The sequence below is a fragment of the Cupressus sempervirens genome, chromosome 2, assembly GCF_028749045.1.
Source record: "Cupressus sempervirens isolate cs-2001-9-10 chromosome 2, ASM2874904v1, whole genome shotgun sequence".
NCBI lineage: Eukaryota > Viridiplantae > Streptophyta > Pinopsida > Cupressales > Cupressaceae > Cupressus > Cupressus sempervirens.
In genome coordinates this window covers 742,255,151-742,276,051 of record NC_143119.1, presented here as the reverse complement: position 1 = coordinate 742,276,051, position 20,901 = coordinate 742,255,151, and positions in this window count along the sequence as shown.

The following is a 20,901-nucleotide window of genomic DNA, read 5'->3' as shown; positions in this document are numbered from 1 at the left end:
GCACCACCACCTATAGGAGATCTACTGATGTTTCTGGTGCACTTCTTAATATTACTCTAGTGACAATGGTGACACTAAGCACGACTCTGGCTAATATCAATGAACTATTCCAAACTATTGTTCAGCTTTAGCAGGAAATCCAACAACTAAAGGCAAGAGCAAGACTACAAAATAACATTGAAGGCCCAAGTAATACAACTACTAACTTGAGATATTCTAGGGGACAAAATGAGGAAAGCAATCTACCTAGTTTGTATACATTGTTTGCATGAGGACATGCAAAGTTCTCAGTTGGGGGAAAATGACAAGTCCTAATAGTGCTCTTCATTAACCTTTTCCCTTGTATACCTCTCACCTCTTTGTCATTAAAACCCATTTTTGCCAAATTATTGGTAGTAAAATAGAATATTTAATATCTCTTTAAAAGTTGGAAGAATAGCTCCTAAAAGTAAGCATTTGTTTTATTAATAATATATTTTGCATTCTAAATTGCTATAGGAACTATATGATGGACGAGAGGGCTCATAGTGAAAGGAGGTTGGGTGCTGGAAAACTGTGTTGCTATTTTGCTTTGTAGCTAATGTCACCATTTTGAGGTTGCGACTTATAGAGTACGAGTTAGCTTTAGTTTTATTTGTTTTGCAGTTTAATACTGATGGTCAGTAGCTTTAGGATTATGACCTGCGGTCATACTCTTTCAATCCAAAATCTATTTTTGTACTTTTTGAAGTTATATAAACTTATGCACGATCATAAGCTTTATATATGTATGTATGTATGTATGTGTTGTATGTATATACATACATACACATACATACATACATACATATACACATATATATATATACATATACACACACATATACCTATATATATATATACATATATATATATATGTACCTATATATGTATATGTACCTATATATGTATATATACATATATACATATACATGTACATACATATGTATATATGTACATACATACATATGTACATACATATATACATATGTACATATACACACACACACACACACACACACACACACACACACACACACACACACACACATATATATGTACATATATATACATAGTGTAACATCCAGATTTTTCAGGGTCTAAATTAACATCTAACATAAGCATAGAATACAGTTATAACTTCAATTTTATAAGAAGGTATTTACATCATTCATGTTCATGTGAAGAAGATTACCATTAAAAAATCAGTTACACAAAATTTCTTAACTAAATACTTGGAAAACCTTTTAATGAAATTACTTTAGAAATTGAAATCACATACCTCAAAAAAATTGAGACTGAAAAATCATCTAAGTGTGCTTCTGCAACCATTCGGGTTAGTCTACAAATAAACTATTAAAATTTCTCAAATCGACTACTATCTCAAAATTATTTTGATGATTACAACTATAATTTAATTTAGGGCATCACATATCATATTACCAATTAGGGCATCAATTACCATCAGTTTAATTAGGGCTTCTGATACCGCTTTAGCACTTAGGGCTTCCGCGACCACGAAATTCAATTAGGGCATCCGCGACGACGGATTTCTATATAGGGTTTTTGCGATGACAGATTCAATTTAGGGCTTTCGCGACCATGGATTCAGTTAGGACCTCCAATACCACTATATCAATTAAGATTTCAACTATCACACAATCAATTAGGGCCTTAGATCTCTTTTCCTTCGATTGCTTATCTGTGACAGTTTCTCAAGATTAGTTAAATACTTATATTCAATATTCATTTATATGAAAGTAAAATAATGATAACCATGAAATACTTCAATTAAATCTTACCTTCTCATAAACAAAAATGATAATACCTATTTCTAATAAACAATTGAATGCATGGCTTATCTCTCTTTGACGCATATCCGACATATTGAGAGAGGTGAAACATTATCAGGGGCTTTAACCACCCAACCTTGGACCACAACAAATCCCCACACGATCTCTAACGAGAAAGGCCCTCCCTACCCGGAATAGACAAGAGTCATCTTACCATTCTCTGAGCATCAAGATATATATATATATACCTACCCAACAACTAGGATCAAAAGTTGATCAGGCTCTGATACCACTTGCAAGGAAACTCAGGTGCGAAAACAGCTTCCTACACTAATCTCTTAAGAGAAGTATGGTGCAAATCCTATTAAAATCTTTTACACTTACAGATTCAATATCATGTAGACAACAATATTTCAACCAACCAAGCATAAAGAAAATAGATAGAGAAAGAAACACATAACACAAAGATTTTTCGGTGGGGAAAAACCTTTCGGTAAAACAACCCCACCCCTTCAGAACCTGCACAATGTATTATCTTCAACACAAGGTTACAATACACTTGCAATTCAATTTCAACAGCGACAACAGAAGACACCAAGAACAACTCGCAGCACCAACAATACACTTTCTTGCATCCCCCTCTTCATAACCCTACAAATGCTTATAACATGCGCTTCACTTTTAGGGCTACTCCCAAAGGTAACCGTATTAGGGTTTTACCATTCTCTGAGAAAATAGGAACCCCAAAAAAAAATTTGAGCCGATGCCCCGAACCCCACTATTGGGGTAGAGTGTACAATACTCAAATTCATTAGTTGTCACATGTGTTCACTTGTCATCGAATCTTCCTAACATAGCTCTTACGTGTCATAGGAATTCATCATAACCGTTTTAGCGATGATCTCCTTATACACAATTCAAGATGCCGACACATCAACATTATTTGCAAGAAATACATTTTACAAAACAAATAATAAGAATAGGAATTATCCAAGGTTGAGACACCTTATTCCTAACATAAATCATTTCTTTGTGCTTTATATTTTCTTAGTTTAGTTCATTTGCATTGCACTGGTGTATGAGCTTGTTACAAGCTAGAGTTGTTGTTGCACCAAAAGATCGACCTGTTAATTCTTGATACAACCATTAGACTTATAGAACATAGGAGGTGATTAAGCCATGTCACAAATCCTAAAGGGGAACATTGGCGATTAAAACAATAATCCCCCCTCAACGTTACCTAAAGAGATTTGAATCTGTGACCAAGCTCTGATACCACTTGTTACAAGCTAGAGTTGTCATTACACCAAAAGATTGACCTGTTAATGCCCGATACAACCACTAGACTTATAGAACACAGGAGGTAGTTAATCCATGTCATGAATCTCGAAGGAGAACATTAGTGGTTAGTCCAACAGAGCTTTACTACCTTTAGTTCTACTTATAATATTTTGATTAGAAGAAGTCGTAGACGTATGGGTGCCTTTGATCCCGAGTCTTCCTCTCCTTTCCTTAGGATCCCAAATGACAATTTGATTATTCATGATTCCAACCCTATTATGGAGCAAAAATCTTCTCACTCATCTCATGATGAGGATGATGCTTTAAGAGTTCCTCTTGAACAAATCCAAAAACTTTCAACTGAATTTGATAAAATGGGTAATTGGCTTATTCAAGAAAACCATTATCAAGATTCTATTCAAACTATAGAGGCTCTTAAGAAAGTCCTTCATGATAATGATCAAGGTGTTAACCTCCTACGTGGTATCAGTCACCTCGTGCATTCAAATGTTAAACCTTTAGCTCAAGAAGCTCAAGATTTAGAATTTATTCCTCTGGTTACTAGTGTCGAACCATTTTCAATTCCTTTACCTAGTTTTCCTACTTATATCCCTCCTTTGGTGACTACAATGGTTCCCTCTCTTTCAATGAGTGTTCCTCATGTATCCCTCCTTGCATCACAACCTTCTTACCATAATGTTCCTTTTATTCATTCCAATCCTCTTCCAATTGTGTTTCCAAGTGTTCCTCTAGTTGTGTCTTCCATTCTTGTCATTTCTTACACTTTACTTAGTTTTTCTAATGTTGTTGTGCCTGCTATTTCTTCTAATGATTCAAAAAATTTCAGTTTGGCTCAAACTATGTCATCTTTACAACGACAACTTGCTTCTTTAACTCAAATCAAGTTTAGCATTCCTACATGTGATATGGGAAGTCCTCTATCCTTAGACATCATTTGTACTCATGTTCCTCAACAAGTTGATATGCCTTGTCTTGAGAATCACAATAGAAAAGGAGACCCTGTTACTCATGTTAAAACATTTCAAATCCTTTGTAGTGACTACACACATGACCATAAGATTTAAACCAAGTTTTTTGCTTGAACTTTTTTGTGATAAGGCCTTGCAATGGTTTTGTTCCTTGCCTCCTTATTTTATTGACTCTTTTCCAAAACTTGTCAATGCCTTTATTCAACAATTTCAAGATAACATTGGTCCACAAGTGTCTTTAACCGATTTAATGCATTGTAAACAAAATACTAAGGAAAATTTGACTGAATTCATTGGTAGATTTAAGCATTTACATGCTCATATTTCTTATCTTGATCCCGATATTGATATTCAATGTATGTTTATTTCAAATTTACAAAAGGATATCAGAGATAAGATTCTTCTTATTGAATTTACCTCTTTTCAACAACTTTGTGCAACACTTCATCATTATTAATTACAACTGAGTCAATTTGAGAGAAACACTCCAATGGCTCCTATTCTAGTTGATAAGAGTGATGCTGCTTCTAATCCAAATAAATTTCAAAAGCCTAACAACTATGTCAAGATAAACAAACAAGTGAATATAGTTGTTGATCAAGTTGTTGTTAACTCTCACAATGCTACTTCTGCATCCACTATTTTTTGTTTGAATTGTACGTTTACTCCTCTCTTTAAATCTTTACATTCTATTATGAATAGGTTGTTAACTATAATATGATTACTTTACCTCCTCTTTGACCTTTTTTACCTGCTATGATTGCATCTAAATCTTTTGATCCTAAAGCTTTTTGTCAATACCATTGTCAAAATGGCCATGATACTAAGAAATGTTATTCTTTAAAACATAAAGTTCAAGACTTGATTGATTCTAATGCATTATCTATTGATAATTTTCATGGTAGTGGGAACAAGTATATTTCTCCTCCTAATCAAAACCTTCAAATCTATATGAATCCTTTACTTACACATGATACTAGTGTCATTGCTCAGCCATCTTCTATGGATATTATTTATGATTCAAAGAAGGATAATCTTAATAATATTGTCAACCATGTGGAACATGTTGATTTATCACAATTTGTATCTCCACCTCAACCTCAAACTCACCCTCAAATTCAACCTCAACTCACACAACAACCTTAATTTAAACTAAAAGCTCAACCCAAACCTCAAAAACAATATAAGAATAAAAGACCTTGGGAACTCTTGATTATCTTTGATGATTCTGAGATTATTAAAGCTCCTGATGGTCCCCTTTACATTAATGCTAAGATTGTTAAGATACCTACATGTGGTTGTCTAGTTGATCCTACATCCTTAGTCAATGTTATTACTAATGAAAATATTTTTTATGAAATGCTTGCAATTTGATTCTTGTGATACATATGATGTGTGGATTCAAACTTGTAATGGTTTTCTTTATCCATCATTTGGTTCTATTGATTTGTCGTTTGAACTTTGTGGTAAAATTGTGAAAACTACCTTTGTTGTTGTTCCTACTTTTGATCAAATTAAAGTTAAGCTTGGCTTGCCTTGGTTGAATTCCATGCATATTGTTGCTTCTCCAATTTAGAAGTGTCTTAAATTCATTCATGATGAAGAAGTGAAGATGATTAACCATAGTGTATATCAACATTCTAGGCCCAGGGATTATGCTACACTTGACTTCTTTTGGCCTTCAATACCTAATTCATGTCCTTCTCGACATGATAATATTTTTTTCTCATATCAACCATATAAGCATCACAGGATTATTGAGTTAAGCATGCCTCTAATGGATCTTACCCGTGATCTTTTGCCTACACCTTCCATACCTCCTTTATCTATGGCTTCTAGTTCTATTAATCAAGCTCCTACTATTTCTTGTTAGTTTCTTCAGAATCCTATTAATCCTTCTGTAGAATTTGTGAAGGATTCAGTAGTTGTTCCTCCTAGTTCTCAACATATTTCAAACAAGAAAAATGTAATTGATCTTCTAATGAACATTGTAAGAAGCGTCATGCTTGAGCTAAAGACCATACTTCTATTATTCAAAGTTCTTTACCTTCTTTTGATCAATCTATGTATGTGTTAGAAGAAGTTAATGCTAATAATGAGGTTAAGATGCAAGATTATGATGATTCTATTCATATCTTACATCCTATTTCAATTAATCTAGATGAAGAAGATACTCTCGATGATGTTAATGATGAATATAAGACTAATAACATTGACATTGGTTTACCTAAAATGCATTCATCACAATTGAAAATTACACCCAGTATTGAACATGATGATTCTCAAGAGGATCCTTGTTTGGAACTAGCTATCATTCCTACTATGATGGATATAGTCCCTCTTGTGAGTTACCCAGCTTCCCTAAATGATATAGAAAAAGATGGGGAGAGTAGGTGATACACTTGATTGGCTAGTCCTTCATGGTAGCCTTTTGTGTGTTTGTTTGTCATACTGTGCTTCTCCTGTAATATATTTGATAAATGTTTGTTAGATTCTTTTCTATGCCCCTTGTTGCTCTGTTGGTGCAAGGTGATAAAGGAATCAAATTTGTTATGCTACTCCTCTATATGTATCTATTTTTCTTCTATATGTTGTTTCATGTTATGTTGTACTTGTGCTTTTGTTTGTAAAAGTTTCCTTGTGTAATCTTCTTGGATCTGCGACTTGGTTGCATTGATTCTTTTTGGTCTCCATGTCATGGTCTGAAAATATTCTTCTTTATAACTCTTCTCTGTTCTTTCCTCCATTATGATTGTAGGCCAAGTCAAGAGCTTAGGTTAGGTTGTTTTTAGACCTTAGAAGGTCTCTTGCAATGTTGTCTAGGTAAATTAGTCATTAGGACTAAGGTCACACTAATAGCCTTTGTTAGTTGTTTTTACATTTCATAATGTTAGGAGTTAGGGAGATTGAGTCTTTAAGGTGTCTTAGATGTTAGAGTTGTTAATGGTTGTGGAGATGCTATTATTGCCTTAAAATGCCTTGGATCCTTGAGACATGGAGGTTAGAGGTCCTAGAAACAAGGGTAGAGGCATAAGTGCAAAGATGCCAAATGTTGCTAAAAAGTTGTCATGACAATATTTGCAATTATTGCAAATGTTGCATGCAACATGGCAACTTTGGATTCCCTGAGTTATGGGAAGTTATGCTTGATTAATAGGCCCTAGAATTATGGAGATAACATATATGTGAGCCAAGACTTGAATCTAAGACAGTGAGATTGATACATTGTAATTTTTGGTGTGTGAAATAGAAGACTATACTATGTTACAACAACATTTTGAGCTTTTGTGTGAATAGTACCACTTTAATCCATTAAGTGTATTGATACAGTGATTGGAATGTGTTATATGGTGCATGAGAAGAATTTTTCAATTTATAAGTTAAGGGTTTAGATTAGGTTTAGCGTGCTTAATAAATTGTTTTAGGTTAGTGACAGTTTGCTGGTCTCACTCAGGCATTTAGGGAAAATGGCTCCCACATGAGATTCAATGATGGAAACTCAAAATAAGTGGTTGAATCTTCAAGTGGGGCCTCTATAATGTTTTATATAAATATAGGAGTTCAGTGGAGTTGTACTACTATTTTGGATTTCAAGTCCTAGGTGAGCTAGGAAGGTCTGGTTAAGGGTTTGACAGCATCGAATCAAGGATTTCATGCAAGGGATTGAAGTTTTCTACGGAAAAAGTATAGTTATAGAAAGGGGAGAGTCCTAGATTGACATCTCCTAGAGGTTGAGATCTTACCAATCCATCTAGGTAAGTTTCCAAACAAGTTTGTGGTCTAGTCCTAGGAAATAGGCCTTTTAGGCCTATTTGACCTACATAATAGGAACCACCTGTACATACAGCTTGGGGTTTCAAGACTCACAAAATCTCTTAGAGAATCCAAAAGGGCATTTGGATCTAGAGTTTTTAAACTAGGTTTTTTGGATAACTTTAGCAAGAAAGAGGAATTAGTGGATTACAAGGGCTAATTGAATTAGGCCTAAATAGGCTTCTTTGAGGCAAAATCTTGAAATCGGTTAGGAAGAGGTCTAAAGATCTTTCCAAATGACTAGAAATGGAAGAAAATGGAGTAATCTCATGATGATGGATGGCCCTACATTGAAGGATGTAGTTAGAGAGCAAGTTACACTTGGATCCTTCTAAGTGAGTGTCGAGGAGAGTACTAAAATAGAGTGAGTCTTTTGAGGTTAAGACAAAAAGGATCAAACTCTTGGCGAGGAGTTTGGATTGGTGATATTTAATCACCTAAACCAATCAAGGACCTAGGTAGATAGGTTCCTAGAAGAGACAAGCTAGGTCTCTTAAGAAGTAGTGCAAGCAACCCCTAGAACACTTACATTGTATTGGTATCAGAGTAGTTTGATTAGACTTGTGGTGGATGTTGTAGCCTACAGAATTAGTGGGAGATAATACACTAAGTGGAACATTAGAAGACACAACCATGGTGACTAACATTGAGTTAGCCAAGAAGGTTGAAGAACAAGAAGAAGACAACAAGTCACCAAGGGAAAGAATAGCTCAAATGGAGCAACTCTTGGGTGAAGTCCAAGAAAAAGTTGATAGGGTCAAAGAGAAAATTGACCTAAAGGGAGAAAAAGAATCAAGGGAGAAGGAACTAGAGTTGGAAGAAGAAGCACCAACCCCTGACCCTATTCTTCCTAAAGAGCCATTCTTAAAGGCATTAAAAGCATTGAGTGGCAAAGCTCTAGAAGGAGTACCACTATTTAGTGGAAAAATGGATCCAAATTTAGTTGTGGACTGGATTGATAGCATTGAGAACCATTTTGAATGTGATGGTATCTACAAGGCACAAAAAATTGTGGTGGCCAAGTCTAGATTGAGAGGTTCAGCTCTAACTTGGTGGAAGTTTGTGCAAACAGAAAGAGAGAATGATGGGAAAGGTCTTATTGTTAAAAACAAGGTGAGGCATACCTATCTTCCTAATGACTATGAACTTCAACTTCATAGGAGAAGACAAAATCTTAGACAAAAAGATTTGGATGTCCAAGCATACACTAACGAATTTCAAAAGCTATGTTTGAGATCTAAGGTGGTTGAAGAGGAAAGTATCAAGCTTGCAAGGTACTTGAATGGTCTTAAGTGGTCTATTCAAGAAGAGATGAGCCTAGTAAATTTCAAAACCATCAAGCAATGTTATCAAATGGCCTTGAAGATAGAAGAGAAAAACAAGAGAAAGCAACAAACCTCTAAAGGTAAAGATAAGAGCAATTATAATAGAGGTCAAAGAGGTGTCTATGGTGGAAAGAGTTCAGATTCAAGGACTCAAGGTAAGGTGAAATTTAGTGAACAACAAGAAGGAAGCTCACATAGAGGTGGTAGAGGAAGAAAATCTAATTCTAGAGGAAGAAGTGGTGGACAAGGAGGAAGAGGCAACTACTTTGCTAGTATGAAATGCTACATTGCAATCAAATGGGGCACCCAACTTATAGATGTCTAGATAAAAGTGGTTCATCACAAGGAGGTGACAAGAGGACAAACTTAGTTCAAGATGAGTTTAATACAATAGACAAGCATGCTGAAGTACCACTGAATTTAGAAGAAGGGGAGAGCCTCATGATGAGAAGAACTTTAATCAAAGAGCTAGTGAAGGAGAAGCCAAGCCAAAGAAGATCTTTATTTAGGATAAAGTGTAAAATGATGGAGAAAGTGTGTAAAGTCATCATTGACTCGAGGTCTACTAAAAACATTGTGTCTGAGGAAATAGTTAGCAAGCTAAAACTTATAAGGACACCCCACCCTAATCTTTATAATGTCACATGGCTCAACAAAGGCCAAGATGTGTTAGTAAATCAGCAAGCATTGGTAGAGTTCTCAATCGAAAGGTATAAGGATAAAGTTTTATGTGATGTGTTACCTATGGATGCATGCCATTTGCTCCTAGGTAGACCATGGCAATTTGACCGCCAAGCCATAGATAATGGAGGAAAGAATTCCTATTCTTTCAAGAAAGGCAATGTAACCTTCAAAATTTAGTCATTGTTAGAGGATGTTGAAGCAAAGATAATAGGTCCTACTGTTCTAATGGTAGGTGAAATAGAGTTCCTACAAACCATGGAAGAGAGTGAAGGCATAGGTTATGCATCGGTGTTAAGGCCAAGAGAGGAAAATGAAGACAAGGAGACTAAGAAGATAGAGTTACCAAAGGAGATTCGAGGTATGCTGCAAGCTTACCAAGATATTATAAGTGATGGACAACCATCAAATTTACCCCCTAAGAGAGCTATAAGCCATAGGAGAGACCTAATCCTAGGAGCTACCCTACCTAACAAAGCAACTTACTTCCCCTCAACAAAATGAAGAAATAGCAAGACAAATACAAGAACTCCTAAACTAGGGCCTAATTAGGAAGAGTATTAGTCCATGTGTCATACCTATTACTTGAACCAAAGAAAGGAGGAACTTGGAGGCTTTGTATAGATTCAAGAGCCATAAATAGGATAATCATTAGGTATAGGTTCCCTATCCCTAGGATTGAAGACCTAATGGACTATCTAAGTAAAACCAAATACTATAGCAAGATAGACTTGAAGAGTGGTTATCACCAAATAAGGATGCATGAAGGAGATGAATGGAAAAAAAACCTTCAAGATCAATGAAGGGTTGTATGAATGACTTGTCATGTCATTTGGATTGTCTAATGCCCCCTCCACATTCATGAGACTCATGAATGAAGTTCTCAAGGACTATGTAGGCAAGTTTGTAGTAGTGTATCTAGATTACATACTAGTTTATAGCAAGACAAGGAGTGAGCACCTAGAACAACTTGACATTGTTTTCAAGAAGCTACATGAGGAGAACTTGTTGATCAACTTGGAGAAGTGTGAGTTCATCAAAACAAAGCTACTATACATTGGGTTTGTTCTAGCACATGGTCCATTGAAAATGGATACAAGAAAAGTTGAAGCTATCATGGATTGGCCCACTCCAAAGTTAGCAATAGAGGTAAGAAGTTTCCATGGTCTTGCACAATACTATAAGAAATTCATAAGACAATTTAGTGCAATTTTTGCTCCTATGTTAGATTCTATCAAAGGAGGAATGAAAACCAAGTTTGTGTGGAATGATCATGCTAATAAGAGTTTTGAGTTACTCAAGGAGAAGATAGCCACTCAAACTATTTTAGTGCTACCAAGCTTTGAAAGGCTTTTCACTATTGAGTGTGATGCTAGCAATGTAGCAATTGGGGTTGTTCCAAGCCAAGAGGGGAAACCAATAACTTTTCATTATGAAAAGTTGAGTGAGGCTAAAAGGAAGTACTCCTCATGTGATCTAGAAATGTATGCATTGCTCTAGGCACTAATAAAATTAAGGCATTATTTTTTTCTCAAGGAGTTTATTGTGTATTCAAACAACCAAGCACTTAGTTTCTTGAATTCACAAGAAAAGTTAAGTCACAAGCACATGAAGTGGGTTGAATACCTACAAGCATATGTTGGAATAATTTAGAATAACTGAGACGAGGAGGGGGGTCAATCAATTATCAAAGGTCTAGATGTATAAATAAAACTTTTCACAGCTTAGTGAACCCATAAAACATTTATCATCATGCATGCATCCATAAGATTATGCAACCACTTAAAATTTGTAGGTTACTACAAAATCAATTTGCAGAAATGTAAACATGAAACATAACTGATTCAACAATACATTTGACACAATGATTTATGTGGAAACCCAATTTGGGAAAAATCACCAGTAACATGCTACCCTTTTTCACTCTTTTGAAGTGATGCCTTGTGAAAGGCCAACCCTGTTAAAGGTTACAATACACACTGTTAAATGTGACCCTGTTAGAGGATTTCAATCACCCTATTAGGAGTGAGCCTTGTTAGAGGGCTTTAGACCATTCACTTGGTTAAAGGATTTTCAAATGACTATTAGGTCAACCTTAGTCCAAAGGATTTACCCTAGACTGATATAATTAGTAGAGAGTAACAGTAAGGCTTGATCTGATAACAACTTACAACTCCATTTGTAGATTACAAATTGCTATTTTAGTCCTCCATTCTTCTTGGCCTTCACACATTTAAGCTCCAATAGCTTGTTCACCCTTCAAGCATTCATACCCTTAAGCCTTCTTGCTTAACATGTTAATGCATACTCTTCTCTTAGGTGACTTGATGAAGCAAAACCCTTTAATCCTTATCTTCCTTTGGTTCTCACACCTGACAACCCTTGCTTCTGACCAACCATTCCTATAAGTACAAAATTAAGATCCTTTGCCAGTCATTCTCCATTGTTTGATTTAGGGTTAGGATAGATTAGGTAGGATTCAATGAATTTACTCCATATTTCATATCTCTTCTAAAAACTTCTCCTTCAATCCTCTTTGAATTCACCTCAAAATGGTTTACCTTAAATTTTGTGCCACCAGCTCATCAATCTTATCTTCCATCTGGTTCACACAATCCAAGAAAATAAACTTGTTAGCTCAGATCCATCGAATTCATGATCTTTCAAATAATGCAGCCACTTGGCATTAACTTGCTTATGATGCTCAACACATACTGTGTTGCCGACATCCTCTATAAAATCACTCAGTACGGACTAAAGTTTACTGGTGCTTGACATCAACTAAAATTTACTCAGCATCCACTATTTTGCTTATCATACACAAGAATAGACTTTTACTTGGCTCCAACTAATTTTCTGCTTGGCTTACACTGACTTTGCTTGACACCTACTATCCACTTGGTCAAGCTTGGTAGACAAACTTTGTTTAAATTGTTCTTCTATACTTGCTTAGTGTAACCAACCTTTGTAACCTTAAGTAGAATATCAATACATCATGTTATCATTGTCTTAGCTGATTCTTGTACTCCTTTACATATCATAACTCAATTTTTCCTGTAGGTGCTATTGTTACATCTTTGATCAAATCCTCTCCATCAATCAAATAAATGATAGTACTTAAATCTTGTAAGCAATTGTCTTACCAGCAAATAGCAGGTTTTACATAAGTGAAAAAACAATGATTAAAACATATTGATCATACTTGTATCAATTTGTTCTCAACAATCTCCTTCTTCAACAACATATACCTTCAATATCAAGCACAAGAAGGGTGTCCTGAACAAGGTGGTAGATGCATTGTCCAGAAGGGCACTCACACTCCAAGAAATTTAGTTGAAGAGCATGGGGATAGATCATTTCAAGGATCTATATGTAGATGATGAGGATTTTTCTAACATTTACAAGGTATATGCTGAATACAAGAATCATTTTCATAGTAGATATGTTTAATATACTTTGCAAATTGATCTCTTGTTCAAGGGGAATCAATTGTGTGTTCCTAGAGGCTCTATTAGAGAGAATTTGATACAAGAAAAACATAATGGAGCTTTGAGTGGACATTTTGGGATCACCAAGACCTGAGATCTTGTTTTATGGTTTTACTATTGGCCTAGAATGAATCTTGATGTTAGGAGTTATGTGGAAAGTTGTGTCATATATCAAAAAGCTAAGGGCACTTCTACAAATTTTGGTCTTTACCAACCACTACCAATCCCTACTAGGCCATGGGAATGTCTAAGCATAGATTTTGTAGTTGGGTTACCCAAGACAAGAGGAGGAATAGATAGTGTGTATGTGGTTGTAGATAGGTTCAACAAAATGGCTCACTTTGTGCCATGTAGGACCACTAGTGATGCCACTCGCATAGATTCCCTATTCTTCAAAGAAATTGTGAGAATCTATGGGTTACCAATCAACATTATGTTAGATAGGGACACTAAGTTTATGAGTCATTTTTGGAAGACTCTTTGGTAAAGATTGGGCACCAACTTGTCCCTTGGATCAGCCTACCATCCCCAAACTAATGTTTAAATTGAGGTGTTAATAGTAGCCTTGGAAATATTCTAAGATGCTTGAAAAAGGAGTATAGACACTAGTGGGATCAACTGATTGGCCAAGTTGAATATGCTTACAATGACACCATGAACAGATCCACAGGAAAGAGTCCATTTGAGATAGTTTATGGACTACATCCTAGAGGTGTATATGAATTGATAGATTTGAAAGATGGAGTGAAGGAAAGTGGGTATGTTTATGATTTTTCATATGCCATGAAAGAGGTTAATGAGACAGTGAGGAAGACATTGGCAGAGAACACCATGAAACACAAAACTAAAGTGGATGAAACTAGAAGGGCAATTGAGTTCAATGTTGGTGATTTAGTCATGGTGCATCTTAACAAATCCAGATTGAAGAAAGGAGTCCCTCACAAGTAACGTATGAAGAGGATAGGACCTTATCCTATATTGGATAAGTATGGTGATAATGCATTCAAAGTTGAACTACCTGAAGATAGTGGATTGTCACCAATCTTCAACATTGCAGACCTAGTTTATTATAAGGGAACACAATAGGATAGTGACCAAACCATACAAGAGGTGATCAAGGATGTTGAAGACTTACAACTACCTACTACCACACCTACAGGATTAGACAACATACTGGACACAAGAGTCTACAAGAAGACTAGAACAAAGGAATTCAAGGAGCACTTTATAAAGAAGCATGGACATATGGATGCTGATGCAGTATAGATAAAGGAGTCAAAGTTCAAGAAGTTGGGGATAGATCCAAATATCCTCAATCTAAGGGTGGATTGATCTTTTCATTTTGGGGAGGATGGTACAGGAGCATACCTAAGAAACCTCCAGTATTTGATTGGTTTTTGGCTTGTACTTGACTCTAGCCAAGTCAAGAGCTTAGATTAGGATGTTTTTAGACCTTAGAAGGTCTCTTGCAATGTTGGCTATGTGATTTATTCATTAGGACTAAGGTCACACTAATAGCCTTTGTTAGTTATTTTTACATTTCATAATGTTAGGAGTTAGGGAGATTGAGTCTTTAAGATGTCTTAGATGTTAGAGTTGTTAATGGTTGTGGAGATGCTATTATGGCCTTAAAATGCCCTAGATTCTCAAGATATGGAGGTTAGATGTCCTAGAAACAAGGATAGAGGCATAAGTGCAAAGATGCCAAATGTTGCTAAAAAGTTGTCATGACAACATTTGCAATTATTACAAATGTTGCATGCAACATGGAAAATTTGGATTCCTTAAGTTATGGGAAGTTATGCTCAATTAATAGGCCCTAGAAGATGGAGATAGCATATATGTGAGCCAAGACTCGAATCTAAGACAATGGGATTGATACATTATAATTTTTGGTGTGTGAAATAGAAGATTGAGCTGTGTTACAACAACAATTCAAGCTTTTGTGTGAACAATACCACCTTAATCCATTAAGTGCATTGATACAATGATTGGAACATGTTCTATAGTGCATGAGAACACTTTTTCATTTTATAAGTCAAGGGTTTATATTAGGTTTAGTGTGCTTAATAAATTGTTTTAAGTTAGTGATAGTTTGTTGGTCTCAGTCAGGCAAATTTAGGGACAATGGCTCCCACATGAGATTCAACCATGGGAAATCAAAATAAGGCCTTTGTACATGTTGTATATAAAGCCAGGAGTCCAGGGGAGTCGTACTAGTATTTTAAATGTCAAGCTCTAGGTGAGCTAGGAAGGTTCGATTAAGGGTTTGACAATGTTAAATCAAGGATTTCATGTAGGGGATAAAAGTATTGTACATAACAAGTACACCTATAGAAAGGGGAGAGTCCTAGATTGAAATATCCTAGATGTCAAGGTCTTACCAATCCATCTACGTGAGTTTCCAAACAATTTTGTGGTCTAGTCCTAGAAAATAGGCCTTTTAGACCTATTTGACCTACATAATAGGAATCACTTGTACAAACAACTTGGGGTTTCAAGACTCACAAAATCTCTTAGAGAATCTAAAAGGGTATTTGGATCTAGAGTTTGTTAACCAAGTTGTTTGGAAAATTTTAGCAAGAAAGAGGCATTAGTGGATTACAAGGGCTAATTGAATTAGGCCTAAATAGATTTCTTTGAGGCAAATTTTTGAAATCAGTAAGGAAGAGGTCTAAAGATATTTCTAAATGACCACAAATGGAAGCAAATGGAGTAATCTCATGATGATGGATGGCCCTGCATTGAAGGATGTAGTTAGAGAGCAAGTTACACTTGGATCCTTGTAAGTGAGTGTGGAGAAGAGTACTAAAACAAAGTGTTAGTCTTCTAAGGGTAAGCACAAAGGATCAAACTCTTGGAGAGGAGTTTGGATTGGTGTTATTTAATCACCTAAACCAATCAAGGACCTAGGTGGATAGGTGCCTAGCAGAGACAAGCTAGGTATCTTAAGGAGTAGCGCAAGCAACCCTTGGAACACTTACACTAGTAGGTCCCTTCTATGTTCTCTACATGTTTATGTGGTATTTCCCTTGTTTTGTCTTCGATTGGGGGCATCTCATAGTGGAAACGTAGTTAATGGAGTTGTTTGTGTTTTCGTTCAAGCCATTGCTTCTGTTAAAGTGTTAGCAATGACTTTAATGTGGGGGCATACACTCTGCTCACATATTGCACACACACACTTTCAATCTACATATATTTTTCAAGGTACTCCTCTCTGTTTTATGGATTAGTGACTAATCCTTAAAGCATGGATTTTTTAGTTTTATAGGATCTCTTGATCCCTCCAGTTTCAAAAATATATTTTTTGATCCCTTAAGGTTAGATCTCTTTTGCTTTCAGTTTTACTCTTATGGAATAGAATATTCCTAAGGGTGAATCTTTGATGTGTTGACTAGTGAGTAGCCACATTCACTAGGCGGTTCAATTCCATCTTTCTAGTTGTATTGTTTCCTTGTGCGGTTCACAATGGGACATAAGTTCTCATTGGGCGAGGTAATCACACACTCTCTCTTTTTTCTAAAAATGTCTCTCTTATTGTGATCTTGGAGTTGATTAAGACTTGAGTCCTTGGGGGCTTGAGAGTTTCTTTGTCCCTTTGATTTCAATAAGATTATATTTTCATTACGATCTCCTTTACCAAGAGTTTGCATTGAGTTCATACTCTTGCTAAAGTGGGGGCTAAATGTATCATTAGAGAATGGAAGCATTTCCATTTAGGACTGGTTTAGCCCTCCAAGCAGGTGGTCCAAGGTCGTGTCAAGCACCTTGAGTGGGTATTTGACTGGATATGGCCTTTTTCCCCTGTTATGCTTCTCTCTCCCTTGTTTCTAACCCTTTTCTGGCAGCCTTTTATGAAGATTTGAGATCTTTGACCTTCTGGATCAAGGACAACCTTCAATTTGACCTGGGTCAAGGATGACCTCAGCCCTGACCCTAGGTCCAAATTTTAAGTTCTGGAGGTTTCGGGATATCGAGCTTTAGAGAGTTTCATCTCCCACTTCCAGGTCAGTTGTTTCAGATTTCAAAACGATAAAATCTTAAATTGTATTTAATATAGGTCCATTTCTAGAGGTTAAGGCTTAATTGGAATTTAATTCTCCTATGTCAACCTCTCTAGAAGTTTGTGTCCTAGATTAGTATAAGACCCTGACCTAGGTCAGAGTTGACCTCGACCCTGACCCTAGGTCTAAATTTCAAATTCTAGAGGTTTCTAGATATTGGGCTTCGGAAAGTTTCATTTCCCGCTTCTGGGTCAACTATTTTAGATTTTAGAACGGTAAACTCTTAAATTGTATTTAATATAGGTCCGTTTCTAGGGGTTAAGGCTTAATTGGAATTTGATTCTCCTATGTTGACCTCTCTAGGAGTTTGTGTCCTAGATTAGTATAGAAGGAAGTCTTTCTTTCTCATTTTCACTATCCAATTATTTTCCATGATCAAGCATCTGCCTTCCATTGGATTTGAACATAAGTGCAATCAAGTGATCAATCAAGCAAGGAGAAGGAAAGCATTCAAGAATTCAATTATCCAAGCATTCAAGCATTCAATTCATCAAGGAGATCCATTGCTAGCTATTGAATAGTTCAATTACTTTGGAGCCTTCTTGTTGAGGATTCTAACATCCACATTCGTTCAAGCCTCTTTCTATTCCAAGATCCATTAAGATTGGTGTTGAAGATCTAATGCAATTGATTTGAGACATCGTACATTTAATTCTACATTCATTTGGAGCATACATACTTGTGGATTCAAGGATTCGAATCCTCCACAAGGATTTCAACACAAGCAAGGTGAATAGTTGCATTTACTTTGTTTATCTATATTGCAATTTCAATTCCATTTTTTAAGGTTAATTCCAAACCGGGGTTTGACCAAGGCAAACCCCTTATCCAACAACAAAACCCTTTTTCTTGCAAGAGCAAGTGTGGGACATTGAATATTAGTGCAGCTTTGAATACCCTTTTTGATGAACTTTTGGGATTCGTGAACATAATTTCCATTGAAGCAGTGCAAGTCAAGGTCAGAAATAAAGGGGTAAGATCTTACCCCAGCTTTGGGTCAAAGTTGACCTTCTTCAAAAAAACAAAAGGTTTTTCTAGTCTAGATCCAGTTGTAGAATTTCTGAAAACTGTACACATACATTAGAAAACAACATTTTCCAGATTTATGCTACTTTAAGGTTAGTATTTGTTTTAAATTCAATTAAGATTTCAATACATAATTTTCATAATAAAATATAAGGTTTTCTTCTCTATTCATATTCTCCATAGATTGATTCTTTTGTGCATTAGCCTTTTTGGTTAATCAATTTGGATCTCTCCTTTGGGAATTTGGATTTAGAGGTAGATCTTATATCCCTTTCATTCCTCTACATTTAGATGAACACTTGTTGTTCATCTTACAATTACAGATCTCATTCCTCGTCTATTCCTTAAATTCTTCAAACATATGTTCCAACCTCCTAGGATTCATCCTTCTAAGCGGTATATTGAATCAAAACAAGGTGTAATTACCTCAATCTTCAGTGATCCGTCCACCTAGAAGAAGTCAACAAGTTTGTAATAAGTTACCAACAACTTGTGCAAGTCCTCTATAATTGTGAGCTAGAACCATGACCTACCACCTCACAACCAGGAAGTTCAGGTCTTGACAAGTCCACCAAGATCAACCATGGTCTAATAAGTCACCAATTAGACCAACCTTGCACTAATACCATCTAATGCAATATAAGGGTAGTGTATCCCCAAAGGAGATGACCAGATCCTCAAAAAAAAATTCATAGTAGAAGTACAACAAGATACAATTGAAAACATGCCAATTTGTTATCAACAAATTTTAAAATACATCAATTGAACATCATACATGTCGGGTTGTAAGGCCTTCCGGGTTACAACCAATACATTCTAGATTACACACCAAATTCTATACTTCGAGCCTTAGCTACCACTTCCTTTACTAAATCCTTAACAATTCTCTACAAGACACACACACACAGACACACAGACACACAGAGACACACACACAGAGGTTGGCTTTGAGTTCACATTCTTTAAAATAGGAAACATGTTATCCAATATAGGACCGACCCCACTGAATTAATGACTAGATACATAATACATTATAAGAACATCAACCACCTTAGATATAGGTCCCCATATGATCCAATAAACTATACACAAAGCCATGAAGCCTCACGAAAAGATATGAACCTCACGGAAGCAAAACATCATACATTGTATGAAGAACCACATATGAAATCAACACCCGAGAAGATGAAACACAACTCCAAACATGTGTAACATTGAATTCTACAAACATAGGAGAATGAACTAAGATAGATCCACAATAAGAAGCCAAGCCCACCGAATTTGGAACAAGAAATCAAGTGATCACCAACTCAAACTGTCAGATAAGAAATGAAAAACATAAAACAAAGAAAATATATTTTTGGATGATGCAAGATTGCTAACAACCTAAGGATTCTCTTGCATTAAAGAGCCAACATATGAGAGAGTCACAAGTTTGATACATGGAAAGCAGCGGGATAGAAAGTTCCAACCTGGGATCTGGAGATTTGACATAACGAGTTTTAGTGGAGGTGGAGGCTATGACAACAAGTACATGAGAGATAGTAGATAGGGCAAGGGAGTAGAACTTAGGTTTGTGACCATGGTAATTGAGGCACTCATGAGGTGTATAACAAAGGAGTGCAACACTAAATTCATTGGATGCCTCACACGAGAAGAATGACCAAAGATGGAGATACTAGAAAGGGTGCATGCATGGAGTATGCTACATATTCTTGCGGGACACAAAGGGCACACAAGGATGATGAGTACCTTTGTCAGGATGGAGGGTACCTTTAGAGCCATATTGTTTGCAACAGGTTACAAGGATGACTTAGAAGGTCAAGGAGGAATGTATTGTCACTCTAGAGTGAGAGGATGCCCTACAAATGAGAGTGAAGGAGCTGGGAAATGAGATGGCATAGGAGAAGTTGGGTCACATTAGGAAAGAACAGTAGCTGCCAACTGCTCAAAAGAATCGCATGGATGCCTTGAGACTACCTAAAGTGGCACATAAGAAACAAAAAAAAAAAAAAAAAAGATATATGAGGATCCTCACCAACAACTCCCACACGCCACGACCTCAACTACTCCAGGAATGTCCTCTCACCCATCTTAGTAGACATGTTTGATGCTTTTATAAGTTGTTTTCTATCATCTAGAAGACAACAAGTTTTGTGGGGGGATGATGTAGACGAAAATTATGCCATTAACATTACTCTATTAGTTAATCGAGTAATATAATAAAACATTTGTTCCAAAATGATAGTTGTTGCTTACAATTGATTGACTTACCCAACATTAAGCACTATTTTTATGAGGGTTGAGACAATTCATGTGTTTATTAATTAGAGAGACTATTATGAAAGACATATCATTCTGTCATCTATTTAATTATGTGTGATTTCTATTTGTTCATGTTATGTCACGTACAATTTATATTT